The sequence below is a fragment of the Danio rerio genome, chromosome 22, assembly GCF_052040795.2.
Source record: "Danio rerio strain M-AB ecotype USA chromosome 22, GRCz13ab, whole genome shotgun sequence".
NCBI lineage: Eukaryota > Metazoa > Chordata > Actinopteri > Cypriniformes > Danionidae > Danio > Danio rerio.
In genome coordinates, this window is record NC_141042.1 from 20,331,822 (window position 1) to 20,346,022 (window position 14,201).

At 34.6% G+C, this 14,201-nt stretch overlaps 1 protein-coding gene and 1 long non-coding RNA gene across 56 annotated transcripts in view; one reads left to right on the forward strand and one right to left on the reverse strand.

Moving 5' to 3' along the window:
• The window catches only part of celf5a (cugbp, Elav-like family member 5a), a 369,011-nt gene that overhangs the window by 55,554 nt on the left and 299,256 nt on the right, over positions 1-14,201 (reverse strand).
• On the forward strand, positions 10,059-13,578 carry LOC141380313 (uncharacterized). 6 transcript variants are annotated; one of them, XR_015521909.1, is made up of 7 exons: positions 10,059-10,103; positions 11,685-11,742; positions 11,832-11,925; positions 12,049-12,206; positions 12,304-12,399; positions 12,574-12,899; positions 13,425-13,578. It is a non-coding gene; the product is annotated as an uncharacterized LOC141380313 (long non-coding RNA). The 6 variants fall into 6 exon arrangements; XR_015521910.1 differs by having other exon boundaries at positions 12,574-12,691; XR_015521912.1 differs by lacking the exon at positions 10,059-10,103 and adding an exon at positions 10,431-10,767.

Consider the following 14,201-nt stretch of genomic DNA (forward strand, 5'->3'; position numbering starts at 1 on the left):
AAGCAACAGGCAGAAAGCGCCTATTCTTTGTAGCTCTCTCTTTCGCACGCACGCAGTCAATCGCAATTTCAATGTATTGCGACGCGGCTCACTCGCTATGAACAGCTGAGTCTTATTTCAGAGCTCTTTTAGTTCTCATTGTTGCCTTGGTAGCACACAACGTAATCAATGCATCTATGCTCGACCTCTAAGGTTTTATGACAATAACGTGCACGAGATGTTATTATCTAGATTATTTTAACTGAACTGATTAGCTAGATCAAATGATCTTCAACTTGCTGTTATGGAACCAGTTTAAGCGTGAACGTTTAGTTCGGCTCATTGAAGTCGTGTTTTTGACTTTAATCCTCTCATTTCTTAACCAGTTTTATGAAACAGCCCCCAGGTGACTAACATCTCAAAACCTAAATGTAAACACGCAATGGCTACCAGGGTACCATGCTTTCATCATTCTGTCAAGGTAGCCACTATCAAAGAAATTGTTTAAAGGCAAGAATATAGCTTCATGGACTTTCCTTAAATTCATCTCTCTTCATTTTCGCATATTGCTCAATGTCCCAGATGTGATGGAACCCATCACAGAGGATCAAAAAATGTAAACATAGTAGTCGTTTCTGTTGGGAGGTTGTAAAGCATCACAGATGTGACATCAGAAGTACATTGTGACGTTCTATATGAAATAAAACTTGATTTTAAGCTTTGGTACAAATTTTTGTTTACATCTCAGAATGACTTCTTTGTCAAATAAATTGTGCCAAAGTCTGGCTGACATCTTGTAGTCTGAATCCAGCATAACGCATCATAAAACCGAAGGGTAATATTTCAAGACATAAATTGATGGGACCTAAAAAAGAGAGATTTCACCAAAAACTGAGCTTTTACAATATTCTACTGCACAAAATTAAAAAAAAAAAAAAGGTTAACTATAACACTATAGTTGACAGTAATCTGTTTAAATGCATGTTGGAATGTTATCTTCTGCTTTTAAAGCACAAGCTCTGTTCTGATTGCATGATGCTTTAATCAGTCACCACAATGAAAAAAAAAAAAGATTTTTGCTTGTTGTTCAAACTGCTTATTTAAATTGAGCTAAACCAACACAATTCTTGCGTTTTTTTTGGCACAACTTAATTGTTTTATGTTACAATTAAGTTAACTTAATCCATTTGTGTTGAAACAGCTTGAAGGAAATGTGTGGAACGCAGCATTTTTTACAGTGTACCTTTGTTTTATTTACCCAGTATGGTGTAACAATTCTACTTAGCACATTTACAGTATAAGATAAGAAATACTTGATTAATTCATTTTTGAATGATTCTTCCTCTGGTGGTTGGATCATTTCATGTACAGTATTTTGTTCACAAACCAGCCTGGGGTGCGTTTCTGAAAACCATAGTTAGCCAACTAAGGTTGCAAGTTCTGTCGTTACAAACAAATCATTCATTTGCCGTTTCAATCGTACCAACAGACATTCGCAAACTGCGCTGCAAACTTCTACTTCCTCTAGAGCAGTAGTCTGAAGCATAGTTCCTGCTTGTGTTCTATTCCCAGTTATCCCCCTATGTTTATATCTTTCAAATGTTCCAACATTTAAACTTGGAATAATTTAAAAACAAAAACAATAAAGTAAACTCACTCAAATGTCATTTTATTTTCAAAATATTTTTTTACAGTTCAGTTACACTTTTTTAGTGATCTTTAAATTGACAATTTTCCTCCATTCATGGTGCACTTTGAAAATATTTATGCCATTTTGAATGCAGCCATGGCTCATGACGAAAGCTATAGGTGACCTATGATTTAAAAAGCGGAATCAACATTACGTCTCCAAAGCTATATATACACATAAATATATATATATATATTGTACGTCAATAGTTTTAATTTATAGTAGGCTATTTATTAAGAAATGTATGTATACTGTATATGACATGCACCCCAGAAAACGCATCCCAGAATGATTCAATCATTAATTCGACTCATTCAATTTTCAAATTCAATTCACTGATTCAAGGCTCTGGTCAAAGCTTATTGTAGGGGTATTCAGTTATTTTCAGTCATTCAATGACATTTTGACTTTTTCAGTTGCTTATGTTGATCCATTTACCATATGCAAAAGAGCAGTTCAATAAGAATGATATGAGTGAATTAGATTGTGATTTTCGAGTGAACTGTCACTTTAAGTCAAGTTAAGTCAAGCCAAGCCAAGCTTCATTGTCATTCCACTACAAGTGTGGAAATACAGAGGAACGAAATGTCGTGTCTTGCAGAACAACGGTGCTACATAGATTAATCATAGATACAAACACAACACTGGACAGAAGAGCTATTTAAAAAACAAAACATAACTAACATATTATATAACGTAGAAGCAAGCAGTGCAACATGATTGTGGTACAATATATTAAACAAAGAACGATGACTTCACATTAAACCGACATTGACTTTTTCACTTCAACCTCTCACAATACAAACGCTGTCCTGATGTATCATAAATACAACAAATAATCTCAAAAATGGCCTCCCCCCAAAGATCCTGTTCGACAACGTCTCAACATTAAACCTCAGTCAATCAAACCAACACATCTACAAAACTCAGTAGACCGCCACGAGCCTTGGCAGCTTGATCGTTACATAACAAAATCTATTTCAGATTTCGGTTATGATATTGCTCCTGAAATATCAAACAGATTATCCATGGAACGTGGGTGTGTTTGGAGATTGACAAGGCCACCAGTGATCATGTTCTGACCTTGGACGTGTGGGTTTCTAAGTCTGGCTCGCTCGTTCTCTCTCGTACCGTGGTAATGAAACACCTGCCGTGAAAAGCCGCGCTCACATTCATTATGAATCTCTCAATGATTCGATGCTACACTTGACCTTTATCAGGCTACAACATCCTCTGTTCCAGCACTATACCGTCCGAACGGAGAGAGTGAAAGAGAGAAAAAAAAACACAGAATCGATTTTGGCAAAAAGGCCGAAATATGACTGTGATCTGACGGTAGAGAAAGGTTGTGCATCAGCTGAGATAAGAGGCAAGCTGAAATTGATGTGAAAATGTCGATAAGCAGCCACAATATGGGAAAATATCAGGTGAGGACACATGCCATCCGTACGGTGAAATAGGATCGTGCTTTAGGCCTTCAAATGGTGGATTGTGACCCAAAAAATGGTCTGCATTTCTAAACAAACAACAAAAAAGGTTGCACACTATACTATAGCTAGACTTTCTTTGCTTTCAGAGAGTAGTTATTTCTATATTTTAGTAATCATAATTAAGAAACTAATCAAGAAAGTGTTCTTGCAGGACTCCCAGAGTTCATCAAGATTCCTTGGATTCATCTTCAATGCCTCCTCCTTCATCATATCCCAGACATGCTCACTAATGTTCATGTCTGAGGACTGGGCTGGCCAATTCTAGAGCACTTTGACCTTCTCTGCTTAAAGGAACTTTGATGTGGAAACTGAAGTATGAGGCCTGTTTAACACCGCAAGTGAAAGTAGTGTGTGACCTCCTCCTATGCTGTTTTTTTAACCTGCAAGTCTTTATTTTACAAATTATATAGATCATACAGTACTGTATGCTTCTCAAGCTCTATGAGGACTGTCATTCATGTCTGGTGCACTCAAAAGACAATCGCCTGTGATATGTCATTTGGTTGTTGATAGTCAGTTTGTTGTAGGACTAGTTATAATAATATTTATACAATATAGTTATAATGATATTTATACATGATTAAACTAGTGCTACTTTCTAAACTTCAGTAATGTCCAGTGGCAGAGTAACAGCTCATTAATTCATGCTCGTGCATGAATGAGACAGAAGGACAAATGTAATTAATGCATGCTTTTCTTTGACTTATTTTCGTGTTGTCACATTCACAGTGCAAACAGCTACGGGTAGAATAACTTGAGTGAACATAACACAAAGCCGAATAAAATATTCTTTCTCTGCTTCAGCTGCACAGCACGCAGCGAGCTCATATCATCCAGCATGCGTGTCGAACTACACTACCCACAATACACTTCGCTATAGACTACAACTCCCATAAATAGCAGTCTTGAAGCGGCCTCCTCCATTCCCCCTCTCCTGCAAGACTAGTGTGCAACTTAAGCAAAATGAATAGGAAAATTGTTTCACATTTAGGTTTGTAGTTCGGGCCTAAATAAATGTTTGATGCAGTTTTTAATCGTTTAGGTTAATTTAATTCACTATATATAAATCAGTGGATATTATTACCGCATTTATTGGGTAAAATTGCTACTTTTTACTGTCATTCAATGTGTTTTGGTTATTATCAATGCACTGTCACTTTAATTGAGCGTGAGGACTGCTGCTTCAGGGACGCTCACGCCTCGCACTGACGTGCTGCTGCTCTGTGCGGTATGAAAGCTCTAATCTGTTAACATGGACACCGAAAAGACAAGCGCTGCTTACGCTCTGCTCATGCGCCGCTTACGCTTATGGTGAAACAGGCTTGAGAAGGAGCACTATCCTGCTGAAGAATTTGCCCTCTCCTGTGGTTTCTAATGTAATGGGCAGCACAAATGTCTTGATACCTCAGGTTGTTGATGTTGCCATCCACTCTGCAGATCTCTAGCATGCCCCCAAACTGAATGTAACCCCAAACCATGATCTTTCCTTCACCAAACTTTACTGAATTCTATGAGAATCTTGGGTCCATGTGGGTTCCAATTGGTCTTCTGCAGTATTTGTGCAGTTCAACAGATGATTTTTTTTTAATAGTTTGCTGCATTAATTGTGGTCAAACTATGTGTGCCAATGATTATTTTCACTGTTTAAGCTTAATGAATCTTGGCAATCATCCTGGAATGTGTCCATGAATGTTTTCTGACATGTGTTTTTATTTTTTAAAAGATATGATAAATGCAAACAAAAATGTTGCTAAAAATAAAACAAATAAACAAATGAATCACTGCAATAAACACCAAATCATAATCTCGTGAGTATGCGCTTATTAAAATCTAATCAGCGACTTTTTTTATCTGGGTAGGAGGAAAAAGCAATGCTAAATGGCAATGTTTAAAGCAACTAATGATATAATTGTGCATAATTTGGGTAGAATCCAGCTTTGTGCCATGAATTACTACTATCTGTCTACTATGATTCAAGTGGCATTTAGAAATTTTAAATAAACCAATTATAATCATTAAATAGATTTCAACAACATTTGAAAAACATTTGAAAAATAAATACACGTTTAAACAAATACATCTTAAAATTAGTGTTGTTTCAGATTATACACAATATCTCTGATTTTTTAACCTTTATTTTATTTATCTTAAGGATAGTTCAGCCAATATTGAAAATTCTGTCATCGTTTACTCATCCTTTACTTGTCACAAAACTGTTTGAGTTTCTTTTTTCTGATGAACACAAATGCAGACATTTTGAAGGCCATTAACCTTTATCCATTGACATGTGTTTTCCTACACTACCTGACAAAAGTCTATTCAAGTTTTAGGAACAACAAATAATAACTTGACTCTTACTTGTTAATTTGGTATCAGAAGTGGCTTATATGAAAGGCAAAGGCCTCTAGATTACGCTTATTTTACCAAAATAAAATATGACCTTGTCTTGATGTTTAATTATTTAATTAGGAAGGTCTGACTTTGCTAAGAGAAAAGTCTTGTCAGTTAACAGAAATAATTAGCAGTATAGAATATTAAGTCATGGTGCAGTGAAAACAGAATTAATATTGTGTTTGACTCCCATGATCTTGGAGGACATCCATACATCTCTGCAATGACTCAGATGTCATCTGGAATGGCAAAGAACGTATTTTTGCGGGACTCTTCCAGAGTTCATCAATATTTATTTGGCACTCATCTTTAATGCCTCTTTCGTCATCTTATCCCAGACATGCTCAATAATGTTCATGTGTGTTGACTGGGCTGGCCAATCCTGGAGCACCTTGTCCTTCTATGCTTTCAGGATCTTTGTTGTGGAGGCTGAAGTATGAGAAGGATTATTCATTGGAAAAGTATGTTGTTTGCCACTTTTCCAAATGATCAACTAGAGGTCAAGTTATTATTATTTGTTGCTTTCACAACTGGGAGCGATGACAAGACTTTTGTCAGGCAGTGTATTGGTTACAGGGTTTCAGCCTTCTTCAAAATATCTTCATTCTTGTTCAACAGAGCGAAAAAAGTCAATAAAGGTTTGAAAAACAACTTGAGGGTGAGTAAATAGTGAGTCAATTTTCATTTTTGGGTAAACTATCACTTTAATTGCTTTAGATTTAGTCAACAATAACAACATTACACATTAACAACCAATTAGGCCAGTCTACACTTTTTAAATCAATAAATATTTCAATATTTCTACAGTACTGATAAGCTGGAAATAATGTGCTTTGTTGATAAATCCATAAGCAACTTTGCTTTAAATCAAGTTTGGTAATGTTCTGATTTACCTCAGAACAGATTGATCCAGATTAAATCTCAAAAATAAACTAAAATCCCCAAATCCCTACGCTGAATGAGGGGAAAAAACTGTTGAAAAAGTGGGTGGTCAATGTTGTTCTCTGTATTGTTGTCAGAACACTTAGCAAAGGCTGAGTACAAAGCAATCAGTTTGCACATACAAGCCCAGCATCTCTGGCTCTAGGCATATGGCACTCATGTGGGCGTTTGAAGGGGTTGCCAGAAATGCAACAAAACACTGGGGAAGATAAATGCAGATTTGATTTTCGATTTCACTCGGTTTGAACCTTCAAGCCTTTAGCCTTCCCCAGCTGTTTTATTGTATTGCTTCCCCAACTGCTTAGTTAGGATATCATTACCAGAGACATTATCAATGCATTCAGTCACTGCTCATTAGGCTTGCTACACGACTAAACAAAATCAACCCTTGCAGGTCAAAAATTTCACCACAAAAACGCCCAAGTGCAAGGCAGCGCAAAGCTGCAATCTCAACAAAAAAGGCCTTATCTTGTATCCCCTTTAGGTTTTTATCACCAAAGCAGTTAAAATGATTTCTGGGTATGCCCTCATGGGAGTTTGAGACATCTGCGGACTGAAACAAAAACTTTTAGAAAAGACTGGCAAGATATAGGAAAAGTTTGACTTTAGACGCTTTGGGACCAGAAGCATTTTTTCTTTCCTTTTAAGGCATAGTTTGGCCAGAAGTGACAACTTTCACATCATTTATCCATCCGCATGTTGTTCTAAACTTTTAGGACTTTCTCTCTTCAGTGGAACACTTACAAAAAAAAAAAAAGATTTTCCACAATGTCCAAGCTGCTCTTTTCTGTATGATGAAATTGAATAGTGACCAGTTTTTGATGCACATTTCAGCCTGATTTGAATTATAAAAGTACTCACTAAACCAGTTTACATTAGGGTTAGGAATGTTTAGGGACTTCATCTGATCTGATCCAATTCCGATACATGTGCCTGTCAACATTTTCTTTTCCTTTTTTAAGGCGTAGTTTGGCCAGAATTGACAATTTTCATCCACCCGCATGTTGTTGTAAACTTGTAGGACTTTCTTCCTTCAGTGGAAAACTCACAGTATATATATCCACTGAAGGAAGAAAGTCCTACAAGTTTACAACAACATGCGGGTGGATGAAAGTTGTCAATTCTGGCCAAACTACGCCTTAAAAAAGGAAAAGAAAATGTTGACAGGCACATGTATCGGAATTGGATCAGATCAGATGAAGTCCCTAAACATTCACACCCCTAATGTAAACTGGTTTAGTGAGTACTTTTATAATTCAAATCAGGCTAAAATGTGCAACAAAAACTGGTCACTATTCAATATATATATATATATATATATATATATATATATATATATATATATATATATATATATATATATATATATATATATATATATACATATATATATATATACGTTAAGTGGATGTAAACAATTTCTTTAAGCTGAATATGGAAATATGGATAAAATATGGAAATATGGATAAAAACTTAAACCAGTAGCACCATATTTTCCTATTGATTGACTACAAATGACAATTGTCTCATCATTTGCTCTCTTTTCATGCTCTAAACCTGCTAGACTTTCTCTTTTAGGTAGAACCCAAAATAAGATCATTTGAAAAATGTCCAAACTGCTCTTTTCCATATGATAAAATTGAATAATGACTACAGTCTTTCATGTACACTTCAGCCTAATTTTAATTTTTGGCCAGAAGTGTCAACTTTCACATCATTTATTCACCCGCGTGTTTTTCTAAACTTGTAGGACTGTCTCTTCAGTGGAACACTCACAAAAATGATATTTTCCAGAATGCCCAAGCTGCTTTTTTACATACAATTAATGCTAATTTTAATTTAAATTTTAGTCTGAAATTATTCAATTTCAAAAGAGGTTTTATCAAAGCAGCATCTGTTTTTCTGAAAACTTTTCTGAAATACATATGAGAAATAGAGATAAAAGCTTGACTGTGGACACACTGGGACCAGTAGCACCATATTTTCCTTTTGACTTAAGCTATAGTTTGACTACAAATGGCAACTGTCTCATCATTTCCTCTCTTTTCATGCTCTTAACCTGATTTTCTCTTTTAGGTAGACCCCAAAAAAAAAAATAATAATAAAAAAAATGTCCAAACTGCTCTTTTCCACATGATGAAATTGAATGGTGACCATAGTTTATGATGTACATTTCAGCTTGATTTGAATCATACAAGTGCAGTGGACTTATCACTAAGCCAGTTAACATTAGGGGTGGGAATGTTTAGAGACTTCACCATCTGATCTGATCCAGTTCCGATACATGTGCCTGTCAATGGTTATTATTATTTTTTTCTACCTTGTGCCTGTAAAAGCCAGAACCATCCAGGTCTTTTTGACTACAGGATAGATTCTGAACTTTTGAGAATTGATTCAGAATCATTACAGAAAGAATCGTGATTCATCAATTAATAATTTTTCACTCCCACACCTAGTTAAAATGATTTTAAGAGTCTGAGAAAACAAAATTTTAAGAAAAGACTCGTAAATTTGTTTATTCACATCACCTACAGTATATCGCATGTGTTTGGACTGTGGGGGAAACTGGAGCACCAGGAGGAAACCCACGCTAACGCAGGGAGAATATGCAAACTGCGCAAAGAAACACCAACTGACCCAGCCGAGGCTCGAACCAGAGTGCTTCTTGCTCTGATGTGACAGCACTAACTACTGTGCCACCGCATCACCCCAAAATTATATAAAATAATATAATAATATACCAAAATAATATAAATTAGCAAGTTCATAATAATAATAATAGCAAAAAAAAAAATATATATATATATATATATATATATATATATATATATATATACATGTGTGTGTGTGTGTGTGTGTGCAGACATATATATATATATATATATATATATATATATATATATATATATATATATATATATATATATATATATATTTATTTATTTATTTATTTATACAACAGTTCTGTCTGGTTCTTGAATCTGATTGGCTGATAGCCGTGATATATTTAAGCAATATCAGCACCCGTACAGCCTCTTTACCCTTTGTTTATTACTCCGCCCACATACAGCAAGCAAAAAGCAGACACTATAGATCTAAAGTTTCAAAGATGCTTGCTCATCTGTTTAACTGTCATCTTAACTGTAATCTGTTAACTATATATATATATATATAGTGCATCTGGAAAGTATTCATAGCGCTTTCTCTTTTCCACATTTTTTTATGATACAGCCTTATTCCAAAAGATTCCAAAGCACATGCCAAAATATCAATGGAGTGGCTTCACAACAACTACACTGTAAACCCTAATGCTGTAACTAATTAATTGAATTGAGTTCTATTAACTTAAATCATTAAAATTCGTTTATCTTAATTAACCTTGATGAGTATTTAGAACTTTTTCTTATTTTTGAGTTTGAAAAAATTTAATCTTTCAAGTAAGGTGAACAATTCTGCTGGGTTTAATTTATACAAAATGTTTCTTTAAAGTTTCATTAACTCAAAATCTGTCAGCCCAGTGATTTTGCGTCTGACGTCATCCAGGTTCACGTACGTGCTCATGCTTCATTCGTTTTTTTCAAGATGGCGGATCGGCATCGCTTCACACTACAGTAAGTAAAATATTTACAAATCCAATATTAAATGTATGTTTTAATTAATATAATCACAGTAACGGTTCAATGTAATGTAGAGTAATCAGGGTGCGTTTACATGTCGTACATTACAGAAAACATGTTTAGCCTCACTTGTTGCTAACTAACGTTAACACTACTGTTTAAAAAGTTAGAATCAGTGCAACGTTAGCGTTAGTTGTAATGTGTTAACTCTGAATTTTAACAGAGTGTGATAAAGACAAAAATATTCAAAATCGGCAGATTACATTTTTCAAAAAAATTAAATCTTGGCGAGTATGCCTTTTCTCAGCCTGTGCTGAAGTTGTCATGGAGACGTGCGCTCTCACAACCGCATGTCATGGCGCTGCGCTGAACTCCATCCAGTATGTGAATGTGGTATTATCTTCGCGTTCTGTAGGCACTTCGGAAACGAAAGGCGCAAGAAACGTAACGTTAATCATAACTCAAATGATCTCCGCCTAAACCCTAAACGGTATTTTCTGATGACGCGCAAAAACGTAGTCTCAAAACTTAACTCTGTCACATGCAGCTTGTTGCTTGCTGATCCATGTATGAGGATAGCCAGACGGAGAACATTTAAGCTGCGCTCCTCATCTGAGCAGGTACAGAGCAGAGCTTCAATTTACACTACCACATTGAGGTAAAGTTGGTTTTATATTCATGCATTCATTTAGTAACAACTTGTGACTCGCTCCATAAATTGTTTACCATGGTACTTTGTGTATTCGTTCTGAAATCACAGGCAAGTATGACATGAAAACAATATTACACTAAATGCACTATTTTTTTTGACTGAACAATGTTGTACTTTGAAAGTCATTGGCTGCTAATATGATTTCACCATTAAGAATATGCAAAAATTACCTTTCTGAAATTATATTATTAAGGAGAAAGTCTGAATGTGTAAATATAAAACTAACTTTACCTCAATCACCAGCACTGATCAACACTTAATATTTCCTCGCGCTTAAGACGACATCTCTGCATATCAATGATTACCTGATTAATGCGATCAGTTAAATGAGTTTAAATGTCATTTAGGTCAAATGTATTTTAAAGGTATGATAAAAGTTTTTTTTTTTTCAATCTATTTTTTAAAATGTTTACTCTGGAGAGAATATAAACAGCCTAAAAAACAAAGTATGCATATCTATATCACATTAATACAAAATTATGTTATTAAATAAAATAATAACAAAACAAAATATTCAAGACGTGGTAAACAAGACATAGTTTTCTGATGTGCAAATTTTGTAGCTTAAAATATATTTATATCTTAAAAATATAAATATTTTAGTATATATTTTTACATCATTAGACAATAAGGTAAGTTTTGTTATTTCTAGCTTTTAAAATCAGGCCTTAAATTTCTTTGTCGTCCTATTCTGTTTTAGAAATTTCAATACTGTTTAAATTAAATCTGTGTTCATCGAATCAAAGCAACTAACATGATAATCAGCTCTATTGCTAACCGTTTTGGAGGTTAACGTTAGACATCATGCAATTGTACTACTTCCACTCTCAGCTAAATGACACTGTGACTTTGTGTACATACAGAATTGAAGGTCGGGTGTTGCTGACTACAGATAGGTTCTTAAATGGAGGCATGTGAAAGGTGGGTAAAATATTTATTTTGTACTACTATGCCTGGCATATCCAGATAAAATAAATATTACAGTGTATTTATCAATGATACTTTTGCAGCAAGGAAAGTGAAACTTCAGCTAGACCTTGAGTTCAGTTTACAACATGAAGATCCTGCTTTCAACATCTGATCAACACCTGATTTTCATCTGAGGTAAAAAATAGATAAGTAAATGAAACATAATAATAATATTAATACATTTTTTCTAGAATTGTATATTTTGTGGTGTGGGTTTGTTTTATGAAATTCTCTCTTGTTTCTTTTTGCTGTTTGCAGAGTACCAACATGTTACAAATGAGAATTTTCCCCACAAATTCTTTGCACAACTGGACCACCACCTATTTCATTTGATGACAATTTTAAGGCAAACAGCATCCAAAACTGGCAAGACAGCAGATTCCCTGGCTAATCTTTTAAAGGTTTATGATGAGCAGGTATGTTTGGGGTCACGTGTTAAAGTATACATTAAAATATAATTAGAATTTTTTTTTTTTTTTTTTAATTTTTAAAAAATTGATTCTTGATTTCCAGGAACTGCATGATGTCAGTTCATGACGGACTACTGTTATCAGAGGTCTTTTGGTCTTGCTGCGTGAGCGTGACTTAAGATTCTTTAGGAACACCCTGGTAAGACTTCATTCATTCTTTTCACAATTAGGCATGTTTAATGAAAAGATGAAAGTTTTGAAAACTTTTACTTAATAACATATTTGTAATCACGAATAGTTGATGAATCATATAATATTGGCTCAGTCATTGTGATACTGTCCTTACATTAATATCCTTGAATTATATTTTTAGATTGATAATCCTGCTGACTGAAGATGCTTTATTGGCCCTGCATTCACTGAGGGTCTCTGTTGTCCTGAAGAATGAATTGGACACCACCCACAGCACACTTCCAGACCTTTCTTGTCTTGTATGGATTAATGTATGCTCTTCACATAATATATAGTAAAGGACTTTGAACTTGTGCAAAAAGTTTTGCTTGGCATGGATGATGGAAAATAAAAAGTCTCGTGGCATGGAAACCTTAAAGAATGAGTTAATGTAGAGCTTTTTTTTTTTTACTTAATAAAGACTGTCTCTGGGGTAGTAACTTCAAAACATTTATTTACCTTTAATTGGTAAGTATGCATTTTATTATATATAGGTATAGTTTGTCCAAATGTAAAATTCTGTCATTTACTAACTCTTCACTTGTCCCAAACCTGCTTGAATTTCTTGCTTCTGTTGAACACAAAAGTTAAGTAAAGCTGACAACCTGTAACCACTGACTTTCTAATAGGAAAACAAATACTGTGGAAATCAGTGGTTACAGGTCTCAGCTTTTTTTTTTTTTTGGTCAAAAATAACCTTTTAAGTGTTCAACAGAAGAAAGAAACTCAAACAGGTTTGGAATAAGTAAATGACAGAATCATAGTTCAACCAAGACTGAATATATATATATATATATATTGTAACGAGCGATCACATGCCACGTCGCCCTGGTCGCTAATTTCACCCAGCTGGACCATCATCAAGCCAGGATTTCTCACAGCTGGACGGCATCACGCGGAGAGGCATATAAGCCCAACCTACGCCAGGAGAAGATGAGCTTCATTCTCTCAATGACTCCCTGTGCTAATGCTTGTCTCTTTGTCTCTCCGTAGCGGACTCCAGCTCGTGACGATCCTTCACCCGACTACTCACTGTCCTTCACCTACTTCCCGGAGCACCAGAGCACCTCACCTTAAAGAAGAGCACCTTTTACAACACCCTCACTTTGTAAATAAAGCACCCTCCGGGGACTTGTCTGTAAACTCATCCTACTGTGTCGCTGTTTTCCCTCTGCCTCGCTACAATATATATATATATATATATATATATATATATATATATATATATATATATATATATAAAATCTGCTCTCCGTTAAACAGAAATTGGGGGAAAAAATAAATGGGGGCGAATAATTCTGACTTAAACTATATATATATATATATATATACAGTTTCTGTGTAGTTTACACTAAACGAGTCACTTCATAGAATGTGCACTTATTATTTTTTTAACGAATGCCTTAAGACTAAGTTTTACACTTATTAATGTATTATTAAATTTTATCAAACTTATAGTTGTTTTTTCTTGAGGCTCTTATGTCTGATATCATATTTACATTGTGGGTAATTTTTATTAAATTTAGAATAGTGTTCATTTTCAATCTCTTTATGTCTAATAGTTTTTATCGTTTTAAGACATTTGTAATTGCATAGGAGACAAATTTGAAAGTACTATTGGACATTTTTTCTTTAAAAATAAATGTCTAAAATGGTATTGTCTGTGTGTTTTAAATTACAGATTTATTTTGACAGATTTATGGGGTTTAAAGATTAAAATAATGGCTAATTTTATTTGTGAAACTGACTATGGAGAAGTTAATTTTAAAA